Source organism: Cervus canadensis, chromosome 5, assembly GCF_019320065.1.
Source record: "Cervus canadensis isolate Bull #8, Minnesota chromosome 5, ASM1932006v1, whole genome shotgun sequence".
Classification (NCBI taxonomy): domain Eukaryota; kingdom Metazoa; phylum Chordata; class Mammalia; order Artiodactyla; family Cervidae; genus Cervus; species Cervus canadensis.
In genome coordinates this window covers 46,778,636-46,804,789 of record NC_057390.1, presented here as the reverse complement: position 1 = coordinate 46,804,789, position 26,154 = coordinate 46,778,636, and the positions used below count along the sequence as shown (strand labels likewise).

General features: G+C 47.8%; 1 long non-coding RNA gene across 2 annotated transcripts in view; it reads left to right on the top strand.

The window, feature by feature from the left end:
- The window catches only part of LOC122442609, a 29,366-nt gene extending 5,563 nt beyond the window's left edge, over positions 1-23,803 (top strand). For both annotated transcript variants that reach the window (XR_006269674.1, XR_006269675.1), the window contains exons 2-3: positions 7,543-7,660; positions 23,002-23,803. This is a non-coding gene — a long non-coding RNA (uncharacterized LOC122442609). The remainder of the gene's footprint in view (positions 1-7,542; positions 7,661-23,001) is intronic.
- Positions 23,804-26,154: the final 2,351 nt, after the last annotated feature.

The window sequence follows — 26,154 nt, the reverse complement described above, 5'->3', positions numbered from 1 at the left end:
CAGGTCTGAAGGGAGGTGTGCTGCCTGCTGTGATGGGGCGGGGTGGAGAGTGGGAGTTATAAGCAGCAAAAAGTCTGGAGGGCACCTCACAAAATCTTAGCTGTTCTAAAAGGACCTGTAAGCAGAGACCTGAAGGAAAAGGTAGAACCAACCAAACAGAGGAAAGGGAGAAAGTAGAATACTCTGACATGAGCAGAAAAAAATAATGCATGTGAAGATCCAGAGATTGGGGGCAGGGAGAGGGGGTCTGGCAGGCATTCTTAGGGAACCCAATTCACTACAGCAAGAAAGCATGCATGTTCAGCTGCTCAGTTGTGCCCACATCTTTTGCAATGCCATGGACTGTAGCCCACCAGACTCCTCTGTCCATGGATTTCTCCAGGCAAGAATACTGGAGTGGGTTTCCATTTTCTTCTCCAGGGTATCTTCCCTACCCAGGGATGAAACCTGTGTCTCCTACACTGGTAGGTGGATTCTTTACCACTATGCCACTTGGGAAGCCTGTAGTGAGAAATAAAGTGTAATTATAGAATATGTGTGTGTGTGCACATGAAAGTGCACAGGTATGGGGAGAGGGCTGAGGGATAGGACTGGGAAAGTGTGCAGGCTTGGATTATGGGAGTCCATAAGGAATTTGGACTTTATCCTAAAAAGCAAAGGGATGTGTCTAAGAAGATTCTAGTGGGGGAGGTGGGGAGAGAATGGCCAGACTCCTGTTTTAGAAAGTTCTTTCTGGAGCAGTGTGAGAAAGACTTGGAGGAGTCCAGGTTGCAGGCACAGAGAGGCTGCGGTACCATAATTCCCTTCAGGCTGATGGAAGCGTCAGAGGTGGAGACCAGGCATGATGGGGATGGGGTGGCAGAAACATCGTCATGGTCACCTGTTGACTCTCAGTTTCGCTGGTCTGGTGGTGATAGGTTGCAGTCCTATGAAAACCAGATTGAATATAAGTGCTAGCCCTCTTACCTTCCTATGTTTTCTGGAGGACTCAGACCTAGGGTCCCCCCAAAAAGGAAGACAGATTGGGCTCTTCTCAAAACCTCCCGATGGCCCAGGAGAAGTTTGTCTGGTGACACATCGGACAAGAGAGAACGGAGATGTTGGTCCAGGACCCAGGCTGTGATTGATGGGCTGATGGGAGGGAGAGGAAGAATGCACTTAAAGTTGCTGAGGATTTTGGATTTCAAATCCCACCCTGATCTGGACACAGATAGCACCCTGTGACTGAGTAACAGAGAAACGCTGACCAGGAGAGAGTGGGGGGCGGGGTGGCGGGTTGGAAAGTTATATAAAGAATATCTGCCTCTATGTAGGACAGGAAAAAAAAAGAGAAAGAGAGAATTGGCTGAGAGTCAGGAGGCTGGGCTTCCCTGGTGGCTTAGATGGTAAAGAATCTGCCTACAATACAGGAGACCCAAGTTCGATCCCTGGGTTGGAAAGATCCCCTGGAGAAGGGAATGGCTACCCACTCCAGTATTCTTGCCTGCAGAATTCCTGCCAGGCCCCATGCACAGAGGAGCCTGGAGGGCTATAGCCCATGAGGTCGCAAAGAATCAACACAACTGAGCAAATAACACACACAGGATCTTAGACTTGAGACCATGGCTATTGGACCTTGGGGAAGTCACTGGGTTTATCTGGGCCTTGGTGTCCCCAACTTTATAAATGAGGACCAAGTGGGAGGTGGAAAGTGTACTGGCTTTCAAGTCCCAGTGCAGAGGAATATTTCCTAGAAATGTGTCAAATGAGCAAAAAAACACTCAGTATCTCTACGCCGTAGTTTTTCATTTTCAGTACAAAGTGCTTAAAGATATCTTCCTCACGAATGTCATTGGGTTGGCTCTTATGAACTGGTGTGTGTGGAAGTACTTTGAAACCCTAGAAGTTATAGTAGTACTGTAGACTGATACGAACTTTACAGTGAATAAAGGCTACCTTATCCATTTATTTCATTTAATATATTTCTCAGTATTACTTGTAGTATTAGTATTGCCATATGTATCTACTACACAACAACACATAATACTAAGTATACTATATATGATACAATATATATTGCTATTTGTTGTTGTCTAGTTGCTAAATCATGTCTGACTCTTGCAACCCCACGGACTGTAACCTGCCAGGCTCCTCTGTCCATGGGATTCTCCAGGCAAGAATACTGGACTGGGTTGGCATTTCCTTCCCCAAGGGATCTTCCCAACCCAGGGATCGACCCCTGGGGTCGACTTGCAATGCAAGTCTCTTGCATTGCAGGCAGATTCTTTATCACTGAGCCACAGGGAAGCCTGTAGATGCTACTCCTGGCCTCATGGCTATTTGGTATTTCCCTCTGGTAGCAGAAGGGCCCTGATGCAGGCAGTCCTGGGGGCCTGACTCTATTTCTCACTTGCCTGGCCACTTGGGGTCAATGATTTCCTCTAGACAATTTTGACTCTGGGGTCTGGGAGCTGGGTCCAGGGTGTTGGGCCAGGGGCACAAAGTCAGAACTATTCCAAAGAACAGAAAAGCCCTTCTCCTTCTCCAGGTGCCCGATGCATTGCCCCAGTGGCAGCCAGGTAAGGCTGCCCCTCCTTGGCTTGGGGAGGAGAGTGGGGATATGAGAGGAGGGACCTCGAGCAAAGGGCAGCCCCGCTAGGCTCAGCTCCACCTCTCCCAACCCCCTACCCCCACCACCCCAGCAGCGTGGCAGACTTGCTTTAGATCCCCGTTCCTCCCACTGGCTGGGGCTCCAGGTACCTAGCCTTCCGCTACGCTGGCCTTCATTTGCATGGGATCCTACCCTTTTGCAGCTTCAGTATCATAAGGAGCCAGGAGCTTCACTGAGCATCCTTGAGCTGAGCCCTAGAAGGCAAGGCAGAGCCGACACCCCACCCTCACCTCCGCCCCCATTCGTTGCACGCTGCTCCGGGCAAGATAGAGGGTGGAGGAGTGGGGGGCCGGGAGCTGCCAGCTTTCTAGCTCCTTGGCCGCCCCACCTGACTCGGACCAGGCCAGCAGAAGCAGAAGGCTTCAAAGTCCCAAGCCCCAGCTGGCATGGCCCCAGCCAGCTCCACCTTGGTCCCTGAAGCCAGGGGGTGGTCCTCTGCACTTCTGCAGCCTCGGGCCTGACCCTCGATGCCTGAGTATTGAATCCACTAGGAAGGCAGGTGTTTGCTGGGTCCTGGACTGAGTTCCTGGGGTCACAGCTCCTATCTTTGAGACCCCATGGACTCCATGGTAGCCCACCAGGCTCCCCTTTCCATGGGAATTCCCTAGGCAAGAATACTGGGGTGGGGTGCCATGCCCTCCTCCAAAGAGTGAGACACTGAAATGACTTACTACGCAGGCACAGGCACATAGCTCCTATCTGGAAGAAACTGATCGCGGATCAGAACTGTGTTGGAGATTACCCAAGCCGCAGGAAGTCTCCACCTGAAGGGCACTAGAATTCAGAGAAAAGCAGGACTTGAGCTGCCAGTCAATGCCAGACACTTACTGCTTAGTATTAAGATGATGATTTCTGATGCTAGACCCAGCAGGCAAATTAACCAAGGTCACGTAGATGGCTAAAGCCCAGGCAAATCATTTCTCACTCAAGAGGAGAACAAGCTCCACCTTGGGAAGATCAGACCCCTTCCTTCCCAGGTGTTCCTGCTCTAGTGAGAAGATAAGACCCAGACATGGGAGACTCTAGGTCAAGGTCTTTGCTTCTGATCCCACACTTGCCTCTGCCTCATGGCTCTGGCTTCCTCAAGACCTGAGTTTTCTTCATAATCTCCCACTAGTCTTCTCAGCACCCTGCTCACCTGAGTCTCCTCCATCACCAGGCCTGTACCCAGCTTTCCTCTCTTGATGCCCTAAGGTCTCAAGGCCAGGGAGGCAAGAATAGGGTCAACCTTCTTCTGTGTAGCAGCCCCCACACTTAAAGATTAGTTGTTATCCCATTTCCCAGATTGATTCTGAAGATTAACCTTCTGACTTCTGTGAACTAGCTCTCCCTTTTCTACAAATCCCTTTTCACTTCCTTAAACTAAGAGATGGGCAACATGGCATGGGGTACTGGGGGTTGCTCTGATTTCTTCCATGCAGTGTCTGATATAGAATAGAAAACAAATACTGAATGAATGGGGCTTCCCAGGTGGCACTAGTGGTAAAGAACCTGCCTGCCAATACAGGAGACTCAAGAGATGTGGATTCCATCCCTGGGTTGCGAAGATTCCCTTGGAATAGGAAACGGCAACCCACTCCAATATTCTTGCTTGGAGAATCCCATGGGCAGAGGAGCCCTGTGGGCTACAGTCTACGGGTTTGCAAAGAATTGGACACAAGTGAGCACATACCCACTCTTAAATAATGAATGAATGAGCTCAGAATTAGACTCAGATTTCCAAGTTAAAGGAGGAAGGAGGCATGCACCAGAATGTGGAAATTTTCAGAACCCCCTATTCACTGACTCATGTCCAATAAACCTGTCATTTCTGGGACCCTCTGGGGGCTGTCATGACATCAGCTCCTCCTGCAGTGCTCCAGAGGAAGTCAGTCAGTATTCCCACTCACTTTATCCTATTAAGCTTCTGGAAGTGGGAGTCCAAGGGGTTGCTTTGCCTTCTGGAATCACCCAGACAGGCAGACAGACAGTCAACACCATTCCAGACCCACGAGAGGGCAGGTTAAGCTCAGGATTTCCATTAGAGGTGTGTTTTCTGTTCAAAATTTTAGTGCCTCATTCCTCCTCCCTACCAGATGGTGAAGCACATGGAAGATAAAAGTCTTTCATTAGCATTTTCCCAGCCATGCACCCCAGAGTGCAGTAAGCCACCCCCCTTTCTCCATGTCCCTTGCTGAATCAGGGGAGGTGGGCAGGCTCCTATGAAGGATGACAATGACTAACACCCACAAGGCACTTTCTCATACCACCCTGGCAAACAATTAACGAGGTGAATACTGATCTGTTTCACAGATGAGCAAAGTGAGGTGCTCATGGGCTAACATACCCAAGGGCCCCTGTGAGTGATGGAGCCAGAGCTTGGCCCCAGACCTTCTAATTCCTGAGACTGGGGTGGGTGTCAATGTGGAAGACCATCTGGAAGGCAAGTAGAGCCTTGGCAAGATCCTTGTATCTCCAGGCTTTGGCTTCCTAGACGAAGAACACTTGAACAGCTTGCTTAAAATGACCCTAAATGGGTCTCTTCTCTAATTAAGGTACAGTGACTCCAGAGATGTATTAAAACACATGTTTGTCTTGAAAAGAATGTGACACTATCAATCCAAAGACCCATCAGACTTATGAGCAAACACTGGGCCATTCGATTAGCTCACTGTCACCCCAAAGCAAAAAAACAACCCTTCAAAGGGCAGATGTTTAGGTACAACTTGCAGGAGGTGCATGGCTGACAGAAAGATCATAGTCTTAGGTGGCATTCGTGGTAACAGGGCATCCAAGGTGCAAGTGTTGATATTCCCTCTGCATTCCTTGTGAGTCACATTGCACCTGAGTTATGGGTTCAGTTCTTTTTTAAAAAAATATTTACTTATTTATTTTAATTTATTTGGCTCTTAGTTGCATCATGTAGGATCTTTCACTGGGGCGTGCAGACTCTCTAGCTGCGCTGCTCGGGCTCAGTAGTTCCGCTCCTGGGCTTAGTTGCTCTGCGGCAAGTGGAATCTTAGTTCCCCGATTAGGGAACCCATGTGCCCTGCGTTGCAAGGCAGATTCTTAATCACTAGACCACCAGGGAAGTCCCTGGGTTCAGTTCTAAACACAACCTTCAAAGGAAGAAGGTGAGAAACAGAAATGGAGGGGATCAGAAGAACATAAAGGGACTCTAAACCATTCCCACTGAGGATGAAAAGGGTGGGGGATATTTTACCCAAGAAAAGGCCAAGGATGAAATGGAAGCTGTGGCAAGGAACTGATTCTACCCCCTCTCCCCCCCCACCCCGGCTCCCCTCATCGCCCCCCACCACCCCCACCAACAAGGATGTAAGGGAGACATCTTGGATGTCAGCCTTCCAGCCCAAGTCCAGTCTTCAGATGGCCACAGGTTTGCTTGACAGCTTGACCATAACCTCTAAGAAACCCAAAACCTGAACTACCCAGCTATGGAGCTCCTGGATTCCTGACCCTCAGCAGCTGTGTGAGATAATAAATGTTTGTTGCTCTAAGTTGTTAAGTTTATGATAATTTGTTGCACAGCTCTGGATAACTAAGACTTTACTCTTCTATCTGCTCTGAGAAAGTCTACTCTTGGTCCCAAGAGTGTTTCATCGGCAGGCAGCTCAGAGGATATCCTCACTGCTAGAACAAAAATAGAATTTTTTTATTCTTCCCTTACAAAAAAAAAAAAAAAGAAATTCTCAGTTGACTTCTCTGAGCTTTAAACCTGCCTCTAGCTCTAACGTGGAGATTTGGTGAATTAACACATCAATTCCTTCCGGGCATTTTAAATGTAACTGTGATGAAATTCCCTAAGGGAATCCTCCCAGAGGCTGTCTGGAGACATCAGGGATGTTCCTCTGAATCCAGCAGTTGCTTTATTCTGTGTTGGCTGGATCTCTGGGTGAGTCGAGGAATTGTCCTGGGGGGAGAAATAGCAGGGCCTTCCCGAGAGAGAAGTTGGGGCAAATGACAGCTGCGGGGCTGGAGGGCAGTGGTTGAGGTCGATGAGACTCATCTCTCAGAGTCAAAGAAGAAGAGAGAAGGTCCATCAGGTATAGCGTCTCAGTCCCTGCCCTTCGCATCTGCGTGCACATGTGTGCAGCTGTTCATCCCATCCACCATCTTCCAAAGAGTTAAGAGGCCAGGACCACCACTGGCAGAATGTCACAAGGTCTGTTGATTTCTTTCCCCCTTGTTCTGACTTCCTCTTCCTGAAAAGAGAGCTACAGAGCAGGGAACACAGTGTGGGCTGAGGGAAGGAAGGGGGCAACAAACACATTGAGTCCCTGAGAACTAAGGCAAAGAAAGAAACAAGTCCAGGAGAAGCTGGTCTGGGTCTGTGAAGGGGTCGTGAGTGCCCTGGGATCCCCCGACTGTCCTCTGCGGGTTCTTCCCATTGGCCGGACTCTGCCTGTAATTCAGTCAGGTGCCGCTAGGTGGAGAAGTGTCTGGATTACAATGCTTGCCTTGCATGGTTTCTCATGGGCATGTGTAATTGAGAAGATAGTTGCAATAACTCGCTCAAAATCGTCCATAAAAAATCACAAAGTGCTCATTACCAAGGAGGAACTCCTCCGTTAACAGGTGTTGTAAATGCATTTATCACTTATTCCCTCCAAACCTCATCTTTAAAGTGTAAGAGGTAAGCAAAGTGATTTCTAATGTCCAATTCTAGGATTCCATAATATAACATTTGTGATAAGGTTTATCTTAGTTATCTTTTATTTCTTCTACCTCCTTAAGTCTGGGGGGTCTAAATGTATTCCCCACCCCTTCCTTTCCCACAGTTTACTTGAGCTATGTCTCATCAATAACCATTTGATGTCAATTTCCTGTACTTCTACCAATAAGAAGTCTCTATATTTCCACTCATCCATTCTCCTCCTTTCTTTGCTTTACAGGCCAGCCTTGAAGTCTGCAGGTTCAGTTCCAACACAACTCGAATATCACAAAAAAGAGTTGTACAAATGTTCTGGTTTCCCAGTGCATGTGAAAGCTTATGTTGACACTCTACTGTAGGTAAGTGTGCAACAGTATTATGTCTTAAAAATGTACACAGTTTGAAAATACCTCATTGCTAGCCATTATCTAGGTGTCATTTTTAAATAGTCACATCAAAGATCACTGATCACAGACCACCATCACAAATATAATAATGATGAAACAGTTTGAAATACTGTGGGAATTACCGAAATGTGACATGGTGACATGAAATGAGCAAATACCATTGGAAAGATGGCACTGATACACTTGCTTGATGCAGGGTTGCCACAATAATTGGCAAAAAATGCATTGTCTGTGAAATGCAATACAGTCTGCCTGTATAAGCCTCAAACCGTGAGTGTTTTCTTGGGTTCCTACTTTCTCTCTCTTGTTTGGTGCCCATTCCATTGAGTCGTCCCTCCATTTACAGACTTGATGACACCATGAGATTTGAGATTTGAGATTTTGGGGAATAAGGACTGAATGAGGCAATTCAGGGGCATTTGCTCACTGTAGGATAAATCTTGACTGGTGGGAAATGAGATACTGGAGGGGAGCGGTCAGATAAATTCCTTTCCTCCTTTCAGCGTATACTTCAAGTTTTGATTTCTCTTTATGTCTCTTACAGAGAAACTCAGCTGTGTGTCTTCTTAGTCTGCTGTGAGGTTGCCTCTAGCACAGTATTGCATTTCATCAAGGACTTCACGTTTTCCCTTGCCCGCCTTCCATTTTTTCCTGCCCCTCACTGTCCTGGGCTTATATCTTTCTCCCATCTAAAGTGTCAGCACTTCAATCCCTGCCTCAGGCTCTGCTTTCTATAAGATTGAGGCTAAGATTGTTGGCCTCAGAGGACAACGTGTCCCCCTCCAACTCCTTGGTAAGACCACTTCTGTCACTTGGGTTCTTGATTCAGTCTCTTTCTGCCTCCTCCATGCTTCATTAAGTAACCATTCTTCCTTTTTTTTTTTAATTTGAGGTATAATAGACATATAAGGAGCTTCCCAGGTGGCACTAGTGGTAAAGAACTCGCCTGCTAAGGCAGGAGACATAAGAGACTTGGGTTTGATCCCTCAGTTGGGAAGACCCCCCAGAGGAGGGCAGTATTCTTGCCTGGGAAATCCCATGGACAGAGGAGCCTGACGGGCTACAGTCCATGGGGTCATAGAGAGTCAGACATGACTGAAGTGACTTAGGATGCACATAGGCATATAAATGCTTCCATTGCTTTGAGTTTCTAACTTCTCCCTCTCTCTGGATTCCTTTCTCTCGCTCTGTGAACATACTCAAGGATGTCCACAAAAAAAAAAAAAATAAGCATTTCTTCTACTAAAAGTGTTTGACTCTACCTCTTAATGAACAAATTCTTATAATTATACTCATTGCCTGTAAGAGTCTGCTGGGGCCACAATCATAAAGTGCCACAATTTGGCTGGTTTAAGGCAACAGACATCTACTTTCTTATGGTTCTGGAGGCCAGGATTCTGAAATCAACATGTTGGCAGCTTCATGCCTCCTCTGAAAATTCTAGGGGAGGATCCTTCTCCAGCTGTTTCAGCTTCAGGTCACTTGAGCAATCCTTGGGTTATGGCCGCGTAACTCTGGTCTCTGCCTTTATTCACGTGGCTGCCTGCCCTCTGTGTGTCTATGTCTTCATATTCTCCTGTGTCTTATAAGAATATTAGTCATATTGGATTAAAGGCCCCGCCTTTTTTTCAAATTAGTTTTTATTGGAGTGTAGTTCCTTTACAATGTTGTGTTAGTTTCTCCTATACATCCAAGTGAATCAACTATATATATATATATATATATATATATGTACATACATCCCCTCTGTTTTTTTTTTTTTAAATCCCCTCTGTTTTTTATTTCCTTCCTATTTAGGTCATCACAGAGCACTGAGTAGAGTTCCCTGAGCTATACAGTAGGCTCTCATAGTTATCTCTTTTATAAATAGTAGTGTACATACCTCAGTCCCAACCTCCCAGTTCATTCCATGGACCCTTTCTCCTTTAGCATTCATATGCTTGTTCTCTACATTTGTGTCTCTATTTCTGCTTTGCAGAAAAGACCATCAAAGGCTCATCTTTTTAAAATTTTTATTTATTTTAATTGGAGAATGGTTATTTTACAGTATTGTGCTGGTTTTTGCCATACATCAACATGAATCAGCCATAAGCAGACATGTGTCCCCTCCATCCTGAACCCTCCCTCCCACCCACCTCCTCACCCCATCCCTCCAGGTTGTCACAGAGTACTGGCTTTGGGTGCCCTGCATCATGCGTTAAACTCCCCCTGGTTATCTATTTTACATATGGTATATGTTTCAATGCTATTCTCTCAAATCATCCCACCCTCTCCTCCCACTGAGTCCAGAAGTCTGCTCTTTACATCTATGCCTCTCAAAGGCTCATCTTAACCACCTCATCTTTACTCGATTACATCTGCTAAAACTCTACTTCCAAATAAGGACGCACTCCCAGGAACCAGGGATGAAGACTTCAACATATCTTTCTGGGGTACACAGATGTTCTCGCTTCCTGTGGCTGGGTTTCTTTTCCATGCCTTGGTATTCACATGGCTCCCCTGAAGGTCGTCAGTGTCAAGTTCAATGGCTCTTCTCAGCCCCTAGCCTTGTGGCTGCCCTGCAGTATCTGTCATGGTTACCTTTTCTCTCCTTCCTGAATCCCTCTGCTGAGCTGGGGTCCAGGTACTCTGCACACGGCTGGCTCCTTCCATCTTCCATAGTGCTGTGCATATATCTTCTTCTATGTCTTTTCCTTCTCTCCCCTTCTCCACTTCAAGGTGCATTTCAATGCTGGGGCCTTGGTCATATTCTCTTCTTTCAACTCACTCTCGCCTCTGGCCTTTACCCAACCTTCATGCTTCAGTACCCTCTTCGAAGTATTGAATAGATAACAAATATATCTCTCCAGTCCAACTGTCTCCCAAGCTCAGGGCAAGCACTGCCTCTTGGAAATCACTGAAGAGCCTCCAAGGTGATATATCCCCAAAGCAACACATTGTCTTTACACACACACACACATATTCCCCTGATCAAAGAAACAGTTATTTCTCTTCTTGCCCTCCCTATTGCGACATACCACCCTCCTGATCCTTATTTTCCATGCATTCACATTAGTCTTTGTGAAATTGTTCTGAGGTTTCCAGAAATACTGTGGCACTTGACCTTGGACAGGCTCCACCAGAGTGAGTGGGACCCAACCAGTGAGATGTGTCCTACTGCCATTATTGTGACCCCAGCTTTAGACTCAGGGAGTCAAAAGGCCAGGGAAAGTCTGGTCTATGCTTGATTCTGTGGCTGATACTCTAATAGCCACAATAGCAAGAGCATGTGTAGCAGGCCACTTAGGCATATGGATGACTCTAGGCCTGGTTTCAGATGCAAGGAAGCCCGAGGGCACCGTCTCTTTCAAATGCTGCTTGTTTGGGGATCTATGATTTTTGCACTAGTTCTGCAATTTTTTCAGAGTCTCTGGTAGAGAACCCCCCACACAGCCAGCTTCCTATAAATGTGGTTGAATGATGGAATTCGCCTGAGTGCTTATCTCAGCCATAAAACCCAATACACTTGTACTCAAGGGTCTGTAGATAAGCAGTTAATGCTGTTTCATTACAACTCAGCTCCCCAGACTATTCATTCCAGGCATAGCCAGAGAGCACAGTAACAGTGATGGTTAAGATTCTGGCTGAATATTCATTGGAAGGACTGATGCTGAAGCTCCAATACTTTAGCCACCTGATGTGAAAGAGTTGATTTATTGGAAAAGACTCTGATGCTGGGAAAGATTGGGGGCATGAGGAAAAGGGGGTGACAGAGGATGAGTTGGTTGGATGGCATCTCCAATTCAGTGGAGACAAGTTTGAGCAAACTCGGGGAGATGGTGAAAGACAGGGAAGCCTGGCGTGCTGCACTCCATGGGGTCGCAAAGAGACAGGCACAACTAAGCAAGTGAACAAGATTCAGGCTGGAGGGGACTGGAAAGCTGACCCTAACTCTAACTCCATCGAAAAGGAGGCAGACATTTGGAGACAGTCGGAGACTTGCCTGGGACCCACTCTCCCTTTCATGCTACCTGCCTTTATTTACTCTCCCTTTAGAAAGGATAGCACTGGGCTCTGATGACCATTGCTGGAGCAGGCAGAGGGGGCCCTTCCACGAGCTTACTTACTTGCCTGCAGTGTGTTGGTGGGGGGAGGCGCCATCCCATTGCACAGTTTCATCCTGCGACATCCACCCACTGCATCACAGAAATATTGCCTGGCAGCCAAGCATCTCAGGAAAACTTTAGGGAGTCTGTCCTGGGGTGACTCCTTGGAATCTGGAGGGCTGAGGAGAGGGAAGAAGAAAGAGAAGGAGTATTTCCGTGTTGTCACGTTTTGGGAACTATAAACCTTGGGCTACATCCTGGTTCATGTGAAGCCCAAGTATATGTTTTGTTTTCAAGGACTCTGCTGGGACCTTATGACTTCTTTCAATAAAGGAAGCCTTAATGGACTTCCCTGGTGGTTCAGTAGTTAAGACTCCTTGCTTCCAATGCAGGGATCGTGGGTTCCATCCATGGTCAGGGAACTAGGATCCCACATACCAAGTGATATAGCTGATATAAAATAAAAGAAGCCTCATCAGATAGCTGGAAATTTCGTCAGTCACATACTCAGCACTTCTTTGTTGAGGACTTGTTGGGGGTTTTGTCATGATATAGCAGTTCATACATAGTGAGATGGAGGAGTGCAGGTTTTGTTTTATTTGATGTAAGATAATTTGTTTTATGAGAGTGAGAGAGAGAGAATGAGATGGGTGCCTAGACGTGACCTGAGGTCCAGGCTCTACACTGAAAGCCAGCAGATCCAGGAGATGCCGTGTGGTCTGGGAAGGCCTTCAGAATCACGGCTGCTCATTCCCAGAGCTGGTGAACAGACCTGGGCTGCAGGTGGAGTCCAGGCAAGGAGGACACAGGCTGCATGCCTGCAGCCTCAGAAGAGTGGCATCTCCCCAACATTCAGGCCACACTGTTACATGAAGTCTTCTTGGTCTCAGTGACCTTGTTCTCTGACACTCAGTACTTATTGCCGGTGGCCTCAGTGGGCCACTGTCACCTAGGCTGGGGTGTCAGAGGCATTTCAAGACTTTTTGTTGTTGTTCAGTCATCAAATCATGTCCAACTCTTTGTGACCCCAGGGACTGCAGCATGCCAAGCTTCCCTGTCCCTCACTATTTCCCAAAGTTTGCCCAAGTTTGTGTGCATTGAATTGGTGATGCCCTCCAACCATCTCATACTCTGCTGCCTTCTTCTCCTTCTGTCTTCAATCTTTTGAAAATGAGGCGCTAACCAGGAGAGTCACCTACATAAAGTCCCACTGGTGTCCACAGCAAAGCCAGGATAATACAAACCCAGGGTCCCTGTGTGCATAACCCCCTTCCACCCCAGGCCGCCATCCCCTGCACCTGCCACTTGCTTCCTTCCCATCAAGGTTGGCAGTGCCCATGGCTGCAGGGACATTTCCTCCAACTCTTTGCTGGGGATAAGTCAGCAGGGGTGCTGTCTGGCTGTGAACCTACTCTACGCCAGGCACTGTCTAAACAGTACCTTATTTGACCCTCCAACAGTCCAATGAGGCTCCCCAGGTTTCTTAAGGCTGCAGTTAAGGCCCTTGAGCTCAGAGGGGTGTCCAGTGTGTCCCCAAATCACCCAGACGCTTGCAGCGCCACTGGTGGGGCTGGGAGGGGCCCCCAGGTGCCCAAGGCAGGCAAGTGGAGATGGCCTGGCCTGAGAGTGATACATGGAGAGCGTTGCCTTCTGCCTGACAGGCAGAAGACAAACAGCCCCCCGTTAAATCTCACTTAATGCTGATATTTATAAATTTATTCAGCTTGTGTTTACTGAATCGAGAGAATGCCTAATAACATAACGTGCTTCATCTCACATGCTCCTCCTAATGAGAATGCAAGTATTGCTTAATTTTTTCTTAACATTTCATTTGCTTTCCACTCCCCCCACTTCCTCCTCTAGTTTTGGCTCAGATTTTCCTCTGTTGCCAATTCTGGAAGGTTTTGGCTTCTGAGGTGCTGGTGAGGAGAGGATCAAAGAGGACCTGGGGCAGTAGTTGGATGGAGCCCTGTTACCATGTGCAAATTCATCCCATGACATCGGTGCTTGTGGTATCTGGCTGCCAGAAGGATGGAGCATGCTGAGGGGAAATGAAAGCCTTTTGTATTTTCTGTGCAGTTTGCAGTAGCTGCAGGCTTTGGGTCAGGGTTGCAGTATTGACGGCTTCAGGACAGGGGATTTAGAACGGAGGAGAGAGGCATAGTGTCCTCGGCTCTGGAGAGACATGGAGGGTAGTCAGAATGACCATGGGAATATAGGCAATGTTTGCAGGGTTGTGCTGTGGCTGGCTGTGTGTGTGTGAATGTGTGCATGTATGTATGTGGGTGAAAGTTGCTCAGTCATGTCCGACTCTTTGAAACCCCATGGACTGTACAGTCCATGGGATTCTCTAGGCCAGAATACTGGAATGGGTAGCCTTTCTCTTCTCCAGGGGATCTTCCCAACCAAGGGATCAAACCCAGGTCTCCCGCATTGCAGGCGGATTCTTTACCAGCTGAACCACAAGGGAAGCATGTATGTATGAGTCTGTGTGTGTGTGTGTGTGTGTGTGAGAGAGAGAGAGAGAGACCTCACTTTTACCTTAGTTTGATCTCCTTATTATGAGTTTGTTAAAATGAAGTTACCCCTAGCTGTTTATTGCACTAAGGTCAACTGTCTGACTTCTCAGATAGCTCTAGTGGTAAAGAACCTGCCTGCCAAAGCAGGAGACATAAGGGACGTGGGTTTGATCCCTGGGTCAGGAAGATCCCCTACAGGGGGGCATAGCAATCCAATCCAATATTCTTGCCTAGATAATCCCACGGACAGAGGAGATTGGTGGGCTACAGTCCATGGGGTCGCAAAGAGTCGGACACAACTGAAGCAACTTAGCATGCAACTGTCTGGCTTCTGAAAGGGCAGTTATGGATATACCAGGCAGTCTTCACCCAAGAGTGAGGCAGGGAGAGATGGTCAGAGATTAGCAAAGCTCGGGAGAGTATCTGGAAATGGGGTGAGGGTGGAGAGAGCTGACTGGTCTCTTCTGGGCTTCCTTGGGATATGCTGGGTGGTCAAGAGAAGGGATGGAGTGAACTGCCAGGTTTCATGGCCTAAGGAGGGGGTGGGTAATAAAGAGATGTCTGGAACCAGGGTGGAGGGGGTGGGTAATAAACAGATGCCTGGAACCAGGGTGGAGTGTGAGGAGAGCTAGAGTTGGGGAGGAGGAAGCCTGGAGAGATGCTGACGGGTGATGGGGTGGAGGGGGCCATGAAGTGGGCATTCCCACCGTGACGGGGAGACGGCAGGGAGGTGACTGATTCAGGGGGCTGGAAACAGGATTTGGGATGAGAAATTGGAGAGGAGATGGGATGCTGGCCTTCTGGGGCCCTTTCCTGCAAGCTCCCCAAACCAGGTGGTCTGTGGTTCCTCCCAACTCCACTTGCAATCCTCACCTCTCAGGTGTTTCTTTTTTTCTGTCTTCCAAGCAACCATATCATGTAACTGAAACTTTCTTTTTAGTTTTAAAAACTGAATAACCTTAAATAGTAACTTAGACAGCATATTAAAAAGCAGAGACATTACCCTACCAACAAAAGTCCGTCTAGTCAAAGCTATGGTTTTTCCAGTAGTCATGTATGGATGTGAGAGTTGGACAATAAAGAAAGCTGAGCACCAAAGAATTGATGCTTTTGAAATGTGGTGTTGGACAAGACTCTTGAGAGTCCCCTGGACTGCAAGGAGATCCAACCAGTCCATCCTAAAGGAAATCAGTCCTGAATATTCATTGGAAGGACTGATGCTGAAGCTAAAACTCCAGTACTTTGACCATCTGATGCGAAGAACCAACTCATTGGAAAAGACCCTGATTCTGGGAAAGATTGAGGGCAGGAGGAGAAGGGGACGACAGAGGATAAAATGGTTGGATGGCATCACCGACACGATGGACATGAGTTTGAGTAGGCTCCGGGAGTTGGTGATGGACAGGGAAGCCTGGCGTGCAGCAGTCCATGGGATCTCAGAGAGTTGGACATGACTGAGCGACTGAACTGAGCTGAACCTTAAATATAAAAGTTGAGTGGAATAATTTATGCTTTCCAGTAATAACCTCTACATATCCAAACTTACGTGTGTCTGTGTGTGTGTGCTCAGTTGTGTCCAACTCTTTGGGATCCCATGCACTGTAGTCTGCCAGGTTCCTCTGTCCATGGGATTTTGCAGGCAATAATACTGGAGTGGGTTGCCATCTCCTCTTCCAGGGGATCTTCCCCCTCCAGGGATTGAACCCAAGTCTCCGTATCTCTTGCATTGGCAGGTGGATTCTTTACCACTGAGCCACCAGGGAAAAGTGAAAGTGAAAGTCGCTCAGTTGTGTCTGACTCTTTGTGACCCCACAGATTGTACAGTCCGTGGAATTCTCCAGGCCAGAATACTGGAGGGGGTAGCCTTTCCCTTCTCCAGGGGATCTTCCCAAGCCAGGATCGAACCCAGGTATCCTGAATTGCAGGTGGATTTTTTACCAGCTGAGCCACAAGGGAAGTCCAAGAATACTTGAGTGGGTATCCTATTCCCAACCCAAGCCACCTGGGAAGCCCCATCTAAACTTGCAGAGAGCTGTAAATGCTTCTCTTATAATTCAGTGGATTGCCCCTCCCCACATCCCTGACCCCTCTGACCTTGGACAAGACACAAGCCTCTTGTGGCCTCATGACCTGAAGCTCTGGTCCTACCCCGGGTGGCAAACTCTGGTCTGTGCATCCTCCTCTGGGCTGGCAGAACAGGAGGCAAGCCTGGTATGAATGGTAGCCATGATGGGAGCAGCCCCCTCAGCCTTTCTTTTCTTTGAGAGGCAGAACAAGGCTGTCTTCCCTCTGCTTGGTATCTTGGAGAAGAGGGGGCTCAGGCCTCTTGACATTATCCAGGAAGTTGGGGTTGCCATAGGAACCGAAGAAACTGGAACTTCTATGGTAAGGATGGAGGCTCCAGGTGAATGTAAGAGACCCCTAGGGCTTCTCCCCAGGGGAGGGAATTCCAACACTGCCTATCACTGGGTTTGTGCCCTACATGGTCCTCTTCCTGTCTGGGTGCCAGTTTCCTGTCCAGTTAAGGGCAGGTGGTCACCAGCTCTATCTATGGCTTAATTTTCACAGCCACCTGCCAGGCAACCTAAAGCATATGGCGTCCTCGCCCCTGCCCGCCCAGAGCAGGTCAGGCAGGTAGCATGGACGTCAGAGGTCCTGGGTATTAAGCACCTGTTTTAGGGCGGAGGGGGAAAGGCCCAGACCCAGCCTCTGTCACCTCCTCCTGTTTCTAGTAACCCAGGTTCTGACCTCTCCCCATGCAGCCTGTGTCCCTTTGGTGCTTCCACATCCGAGACCCCTCAGGATGGCCAGCCATCCCAGGCTCCTCTCTGCTCGGCAGCAGGGACTTCCTCTTGACGACTCCCCCCACCCCCACTCCGCCAGGCCTCCCTCTGAGCCCAGTTCTGTTTGGGGCTCCTTCAGGAGGAGAGGGAGGGGACAGGGGCTCATCCCTCTCTTTTGTGCTGCCTCTCCCTCCCACTTCCGCTCCCCTCGCTGCTCCCGGTGACCTTTCACCCCTTCCTTGGATGTCCCTCAAAGGCAGCTCCTGTGGTTAATAACTTCGGCTGGCAGCCCCACACAAAGCCGGGGCCGGAAACCATTGTCCCGGGGACAATGGCCGAGCCGCCCAATAATGAGGCGGCCGCAGTGTTGTCTGACGCCCTACGTTGCCCTGGCAAAGGGGGAGGGGCGGTGGGGCGCGCCGTGCCCCCACCTCCTGGAGCTGAATTATTCCTCCGCACACATGGCGGTTCCTCTTCCCCAGGAGGCACCAGGCACCTGTACCCTGCCATCAGCCACGTGTCCTTGCGATTGCAAACTGGGTAGATGTCTCCAGTGACATTCCAACATACATCACCGCGGCTCTGGCTTATTTTCTGTTCCCGTGTCCTGAGTCGGAGCACCATAGAGTTTAACAATCAGTTGGTTCTGGCAAATCGACAAGGTTGGGGAGATCTCAGCCTGTGCCTGATGGGAAGCATGCCATGTCGTCTGGGTTCAAGGCTTCCCTCCTCCGTTCCTAGCTGTGTGACCTTGGGGAAGCTGCTTAACCTCTCTGTTGTTGGTGTTCAGTCCCTAAGTTGAGTCTGACTCTTTGCGACCCCATGGACTGAACACCAGGCTCCTCTGTTCTCCACTGTCTCCCAGAGTTTGCTCAAACTCATGTCCATTGAGTCAGTGATGCTATCTCATCCTCTGCCGTCCCTTTCTCCTTTTGCCTTCAATCTTTCCCAGCATCAGGATCTTTTCCAGTGAGTCGGCTCTTGGCATCAGATGGCCAAAGAATTGGAGCTTCAGTTTCAACATCAGTCCTTCCAGTAAATATTCAGGGTTGATTTCCTTTAAGATTGACCAGTTGGATCTCCTTGCAGTCCAAGGGATTCTCAAGAGTCTTCTCTAGCACCAAAAGAAAGCATCAATTCTTCAGCACTCAGCCTTCTTTATGGACCAACTCTCACATCTGTTCATGACTACTGGAAAAACCATAACTTTGACTATACAGAGCTTTGTTGGCCAAGTGATATCTCTGCTTTTTAATATGCTGTCTAGGTTTGTCATAGCTTTTCTTCCAAGGAGCAAGCATCTTTTAATTTCATGGCTGCAGTCCACAATGATTTTGGAGCCCAAGAATATAAAATCTGTCACTGCTTCCACTTTTACCTTTTCATTTCTAAAAGCAGAAGTGGGATAGGAACCAAGGGGAGGGCTCTCAAAAGTTACCTGACAGGTGAGTACCTGCCATATCCAGGGGCTTCCCCACACTTGTCACCCTTGCATGGGGATATGAACTTCTACAGTTGTGCGAGTGGCTATCCCTCAGTTATAATTTGACTTCCTTTTTATGCGGACCCCTGTCTTGCATCCCAAACCAGACTGTAAATTACTCAGGGCCATGATGTGTCACACGCTGTTCCCCCATTTCTCCCGATTGTGCCATCTGCACAGTGCTGGGCACTCAGGGTGGGGGGATCCCAGTGAAGCCACGAGGATTGATGGCTGAAACTTACAAGAAGCTCTAGAGTAATTCTTAGCCCTGCTGTACACTAGAATGACCTGGAGAGGTTTAAAAAATATACAGGGATTTTGACCTACTTGGTATGAGCTAGGCATTGGGACTATGTGTTGTGTGTGTGATTCATGTGACATGTAAGAGTATTTTTAAGAACTGGTTAAAAAAAAAAACAGATTTGTCTCCTTGGAAAACATACCAGCTCACTTTCATGCTTGAGCATAGCCCTTCTCTAGGGGAATGAGTGGACAGTGTCCTGAGACATTTATCTTCTTCTTTTTTTTAATCTTTGGGCACACCACATGGCTGGTGGGATCTAGTTCCCAGACCAGGGATGGAACCCATGACCCCACTATGTTGACAGCACAGAGTCTTAACCACTGAACCTCCAGGGAAGCCCCCTGAGACATTCTTTTTTATCTTTGAACACAGTGTTCTTCCTTATAACTTTACTGTTAGTAAAAGATTTAGGTTTAGGGACAGTTTTCCTTTGAAGTCAACTTTATTGAGATATAATTTGAATATAATGAAATATAGTACAGTTTGGACATATATGTACACATATAGAACCACTGTTCCAATCAAGATAGCCTATATTCCCAGAAAGGGCCCTTGCGGACATGAGCTTTTAAAAGCTTCCCAGATGATTTTGGGGGTACATCAACATTTGAGCACTGTTGGGGCCCCAGTGCTCATGTTCCATCAGTTTCTGCTTTGCAGTCACAGAGAGGTTGACCAGGACAGCAGTTCTCATGTTTCAGCACACACAGCATCACCTAAGGATCTAGTTAAGGGCTGATTTGGTCCCAGGTGAGCCACAGACTCTGCATTTCTAACTAGTTCAGCCCACACTTTGAGACTCTGATTCCAGGTCTCTCATTTCACAGATGAAGTTCCAAGCGTGGATATGGGTACCTTAAAAACCTTGGTTTCCAAGTTCCTGGCCTAATGACAGTCATGCCCTTCATCTTCCAATCTCTTTCTTTTTTTTAAAACTCTACCTGAACCCCAAATCCAAAACAAGAGGCACAGCCATGATAACAGTTGTCTTCTCTTTCACTTTGGGTGTTGTCATCCCTTTCAGCCCATTCCCACCTGCCCTGGACCCCCATGAATCACTTCCCTGGGAAAAGACTTCCTTTTTCTGTCTCTTTCTGAATGATTGATTGGTTCACTCCCTATCAACACCTACCTTCCCCATTCCATTCCCTCACTCAGTATGTATTAATTCAGCTTAATGAGCAAGTGCACTGGCCAGGCTTGATCACACCTTTGAGGATGAAGATCAGCCAGAAGCTGTGGTTCAGTTAACCCGGAAGGAAATTGATTAACAGTATAGATGGGCTGGGAGAGACCTGAGTGATCCCTCGGCTTGATCCCCTTATTTTACAAAAAGCATTTAGGAGAAGCCATCCCAGTGAGGAGTATATAGAGTAGACCTCACGGAAGAGGAGGGTTTTGAGGAGTACTAAAGAGTCTGCCTTCAATGCAGGAGACCCTGGTTCGATTCCTGGATGGGGAAGATCCCCTGGAGAAGGGATAGGCTACCCACTCCAGTATTCTTGGGCTTCCCTAGTGGCTCAGCTGGTAAAGAATCCACTTGCAATATGGGAGACCTGGATTCGATCCCTGGGTTGGGAAGATCCCCTGGAGAAGGAAACGGCTATCCACTCCAGTATTCTGGCCTGGAGAATTCCATGGACTGTATCGTCCATGCGGTCACAAAGAGTTGGACATGACTGAGTGACTTTCACTTTCATTTGAAAAAAGTATAGGAGAGGCTGTGAGAAGACAAGGAGGTGGGGGGTGTGTCATGGCTGAGAGCAAGAAGGAGACACTGCTGATGGAAACTGAGCCTCATTTTCTCAGAAAACTGAGAAGAGGTCCTCCACACTTGGCTGCCCAGACGACGGACATGACCTCAGGCTGCCAGGATGGTCATCCCTGCTGGGACATGAGAGATGATACTATGAATAGATTCTCCCCTATTCAACTGCCTTCTGAGCACTGTCCTTCTGGGAGCACAACCAGGGTGTGTGCCTGGGGTAGTCTGGGGATGAGGTCCTGTGAGCACTGGGACCTGGAGGTGCTGGGACAAGAGGAGAGGAAACGTTTGGTTTGGGGGGACTTGTGCTGTGCTGTGTATGCTCAGTCCTGTCTGACTCTTTGTGACCCAATGGGCTATAGCCTGCCAGGCTCCTCTATCCATGGAACTTTCCAGGCAAGAACACTCGAGTGGGTTGCCATTTCCTCCTCCAGGGGACCTTCCCAACCCAGGGATTGAACCTGCGTCTCTTGAGTCTCCTGCATTGGCAGGCAGATTCTTTTATCACTATGCCACCTGGGAAGTGCCGGGGATATCTAGGGTTATGTTTAAACATTAGCAAGGCTATCACACAGAGTTAATTAATACAGTGGACTTTGGAGAGAAGTGTGTTTCACTTTGCCTTTAGGCAGAACTACGTTCTAACACCCCTCCTCAGACAGAATCACCTGGGGTGAAAGGATTTTCAGTTCCTGAATCTGGACAGCTGTCAGACATCTAAGGTTCTCCGCCTACTCCCGGAGCATCCACCAGGGGATGTCAGTCATCTTGGTGGCCTGTGTCATTCTTCATGGCTGAGGTGAGGCCGACACAGCAATTCCTCTGCGGCTGCCTGGCTGAGACCAGAGGAGCAGGCATCCATTTTCTCCCAGAACAGATCCACACACAGAATTAACGGCTGCAAGCAGGAATCCTACTTCCGAGCCCATATTCAGAAAAGATGACCACTAATTCAAAAAGATGCATACATCCCACCCCTCAACGTACACAGTAGCACTATTTGCAATAGCCAAAAACTGGAAGCAACCCAACTGTCCATCACCAAATGAATGGATAAAGAAGATGGAATATTACTCATCCATAAAAAAGAATGAAATAATGCCATTTGCCACAACTAGAGATTACCATACTAAGTGAAGTAAGTCAGATAGAAAAAGACAAGTATTATAAGATAACACTTATATGTGTAACCTAAAAAATAATACAAATGAACTTATTTACAAAACAGAAACTGACTCATAGAAATTAAGCATATGGTTACCAAAGGGGAGGGGATAAATTAGAAGTATGGAATTAACAGATACACACTACCATATGTAAAATAGATAAACAACAAAGATTTATTGTGTAGCACTGGGAACTATATTCAATAACCTGCAATAATCTATAACAAAAAAGAATATATATATAATGAAATGGAATCACTTTTTTGTATACCTGAAATAACATGATATTGCAAATCAACCATACTTCAATTTTTAAAAAGCGGTTGGTGCTAAAGATACAGAAATGAGAGTTGAGAGCAGCACAGCTTGTCTAGGAAGATCATGAGGGTCCAGGTTGCTGTGGATTGGGTGTCTTGTAGGGTTTGGGGAGGATCAAATGAGAGTGGAATGTGGCCATGACCAGCCCTGGGAGTCAGCACAGCCTTACTCCGGCCAGCTGTGTGTCCTTGGTTATACCAAGCGTAAATTTCCTCTTCTGCATGGCATCAAGATTGACCTCAAGATATTTAAGGTTTCTTCTAGCTTAGACACACTAGAATTCAGTGGTTTTAGGCATTCAGTCCAAACTCCCATGCAGAAGTGAAAATTGGGGCTGAGCTGGGTCTCCTTAGGGGAGTGGTGGGGTCTGTGTCCAGGAGTGCTCTGGAGGGTCTGGAGGGAGAGGAGAGGACAATTAGGATGATGTGAGATGGGAAAGAAAAAACTAGATTGCCCGCAGTCCCTTCAGCCAAGCACTGCAGAAACTTCTCCTGCCTGCCAGTTGTCTGCCGCAGACTTGGAACGTCCCCATAGGACACTGCAGGGGCGGCCTAGCCCGTGTTCCACAAAGCGGCAACAACTGGTTAATTACGTGGACGCGAGGTGAGCAGCACAGCTGTCTGGAGCAACTCACAAGGAGTTGCAACTTCTGCAATCAGCTCCCGACCACATGTGGGGAGCAGGCATTTCAAGTCCCAGGGGAATGGCTCCACAGGGCTTGTCCATCCCACACTGCGCCCGAAATCCTTGCTCTCTGCTGGGAGGGTAGAACTTGCTCCCTTTTTTGGCTCCATTGCCCAGGGAAGGACGTGGAAGACAGTCTGGGTGCCAGCACTTTGCTCAGATCACACACTCCTCTCTCCACTTCAGGTCTTCACCTCTGAAAAAGTGCCTGGACCTCAGCATGAATGTGTTCTTAGGAGACAATAAACAGCTGAAGAATCCTTCCCATCAGTGGACCTGAAGGATGCCGCGATGGAGCATTCAAGATGGAAAAGCCAGGATGCCAAACCTGTCTCTTTCCCTCCCAGATCCCAAAGCACTCTATCCCAAAGCACTGGCCTCAGAATATATCTTAACATGTGACCCCAATCCAGGCAGTGGCTACATTCGATGAACCTTTGACCATCTCTGGTAGACAGTTAATCCAGTAACTAGCAAATGATCTTGTCTGGAGGATTCCATAGACAGATGAGCCTGGCAGGCTATAGTCCAAGGGGTGGCAAAGAGTCGGACATGACTGAGGACTACAATAACCAAACACACATGTATTATAAGAACTCAACGTGGCTACACATATGTAAGCATCGTGCAAACTGGGGGGCTGAATGGAGTCCCCATGAAAGTCCCCAGATAATTGTGAAGTGCCAGCCACACAGTAGATGTTATTACAGTTGGTGGAAGGGGACTGAGGTTGAGGCAATGATGGTCACAATTACCTTTTCAGGTACGATGTACTTGACTCTTCTCAATCCTGAGAACCCTGCCTGGTGGGTGCTATTCCTATCTACTTCATGCACATCATGAACCATGGCTCAGAGCACAGAAGACCAAGCTGGCTCAGAACAAGTGGCAGAGGGGGGACCTTCCATCTAACAGTCTGTTTCAGACCATCACTATGTTCCAACCTCTTTAGCCAGGGGTTCCCTATATTGGGGGAAAATAAAATGCATCTGGGCATTCAGTGGAAAAACAGCCATGTGAAAAGTTAAAATGGTTTGTCAGCCCACAAAGAGTCTCTTGGGAAGGGTCACCCGCTCCTGAAGTGGGAATGTGAGATTGGGAGCAGAGGAAAAAAGTTTAGGAGCTGAAAAAAACTGGTAAAAAAAGACTGTGGCTCTTCCTCCCCAGAGACCACAACAAATAGGCCACAGCAGCCATCAGCGGCAATAATGAGTGGTTCGCTGCTCATCAGAAACCAGGGTGGGCTGCTAAAATGTTGACCAAGGTCAGCCTAGGCGTCCCACTTCCAGAAAATCTGCTTTTCCAGAACACAACTTGTAGCTCAGGATGGCTGCGGGTGCCTGGTTATTTAGTCATCTTAAATTCCTTGATTCCTCTCATGGACCTTTAATAAGTGAATCTCCCCTGTGCATTTACAATTAGATTTCTGTCATTGATAAAACATCTCAGAGTGCCGTATGAAGGTGTGTGCGCCTTCAGGCTCAGAAAGTGGCTTCTTCCTGAGAGGGGCCCGTGAGCTGTGCCTCCTTGGGTGTCCCAGCTGACCTGGAATTTGTGACATGACCGAGTAAGTGTGTGCTGCTAGAGCTCCAAACTTCTTAGCTCCATCCAGATTCTTGTACCTGGAGATGCCTGTTCTTTACTGCTCACCTTTTTCTGACTTCTGGCTCCAGCTGTTTGCTGGCACCCAGGTTATTGGTGGTCATCCCTCTGGCTGGAACCCTGATAGTGCTTCTCTCAGGCTCACCTTGGCTTCCCTTTTGTATGCATGCCACGCTCACCATTTGGGCTTTGTCTGCTCTGCACTCTGTGCAAAGTACCCCTTGGAAAAGAAATCTAGAAATGTGCATGTCAGACCCCAGGACTGGGAGGGGATAGACAGGAGCGTGCGGGGTTTTAGAGAGAAGGGGACTGATGGAGACATTGGGACCTCAGCTCCCACACCCAGCCTTTGTCATGTAACTTGAGTCCCCTCATTTGCAAAGTGGGGACAGTCATTCTTCCTCATGGATTGCTTGGCAGTGTTTGCAAAGGATGTGACACAGACTTGGGACATGTTTAATGAAAGATGGCTGCCATCGCTGTATTGCACTGTGATTTCTATTAAACTGTGACCACAGGCTCTCTTGAGGGCTAGATGGTAAAGCGACATGGTGAGAGAGGGGAAGCCAGCTCTACCAGACAGACAGGTGGGCCCAGGAGGGCCCAGGCACAAGGATACTTTCAAGGGGGTGGAGACAGGAGTTCTGGAATTATCAGTGCTGCTGCTGTTGGAGCTTCACATGAACCTCATTTGTCATGGACCTTGGACCCTCAGATGCTGGGAGCGCTGTGCAGATCCCAGGCCAAAGATCTGGCATTCCGAGCACTCTTTTTTTTTTTTAATATTTATTTGGCTGTGTTGAGTCTTAGGTGTGGCATGCAGAATCTTCTAGAGTGTCTGAACTCAGTAGTCATGGTGCACAGGCTTAGTTGTCCTGCGACATGTGGGATCTTAGTTCCCCGACCAAGAATTGAACCCACTTCCCCTGCATTGCAAGGTAGATGGTAACCACTGGACCACCAAGGAAGTCCCCACTACCATTCTTTTTAAAATTTGGATGGTCTTACCTCCAACAGATCTTTCTAATGATACATCAGTTTGCTTCCAACTTCTTAGAGGGGAGGATGAAAGTTGTGAAGGAGTTGAGGAATCTGAGCCTTGCATGTGAGAACAATATTCTGAATCTTGTTTAAGATTCCTGAACCAGTCAATCACAGAGTAGCTGAGATTTTGCACCTCTACAAGGAAAGGAGACATCATCTTATTGCCGTGTTAGTAATTAAACAGTGAGTCTGAAAGTTGAATATCCTGTGTCTGCATTTACCCTGAATTCTGGAAGGAATAGAATTTCCGGGGGTGGGGAGCAGAAGGAGTAAACTTTTGTGGGGACTCTGGGGAAGGATGTGGGAATGTTCAAGGACTTCTGAGGTTGGTTTCTTTATGACATCTAATTCCACTCTCCTCATTCATTCAGATGAATCACTTGGACACTGTTCTTGCATTTATCAGTCATGATTAAGGTCAATTTTTTGGCTCACAAATAGAATGACCGGAGAAATGAGGGCATAAGAAAGGGAGGTATGAAGAGGAGGAAAGGCAGACAGAACAGGGAAAAAGGGAAAAATACAGATGCCTTTAAAGATGTTGAACCATCGCTGATTCGATAAGCAAAATGGTTTAGGGTCTTCTTCACTTCGCTCCTGAAAGAGAGAGGCAAAGAGAGAAAGAAAGCAGCTTGTTCGGGAAGAGAAAAGAAGCTGTGGACAAACAGCAGGAGATGGACAGTTGCTCCTGCC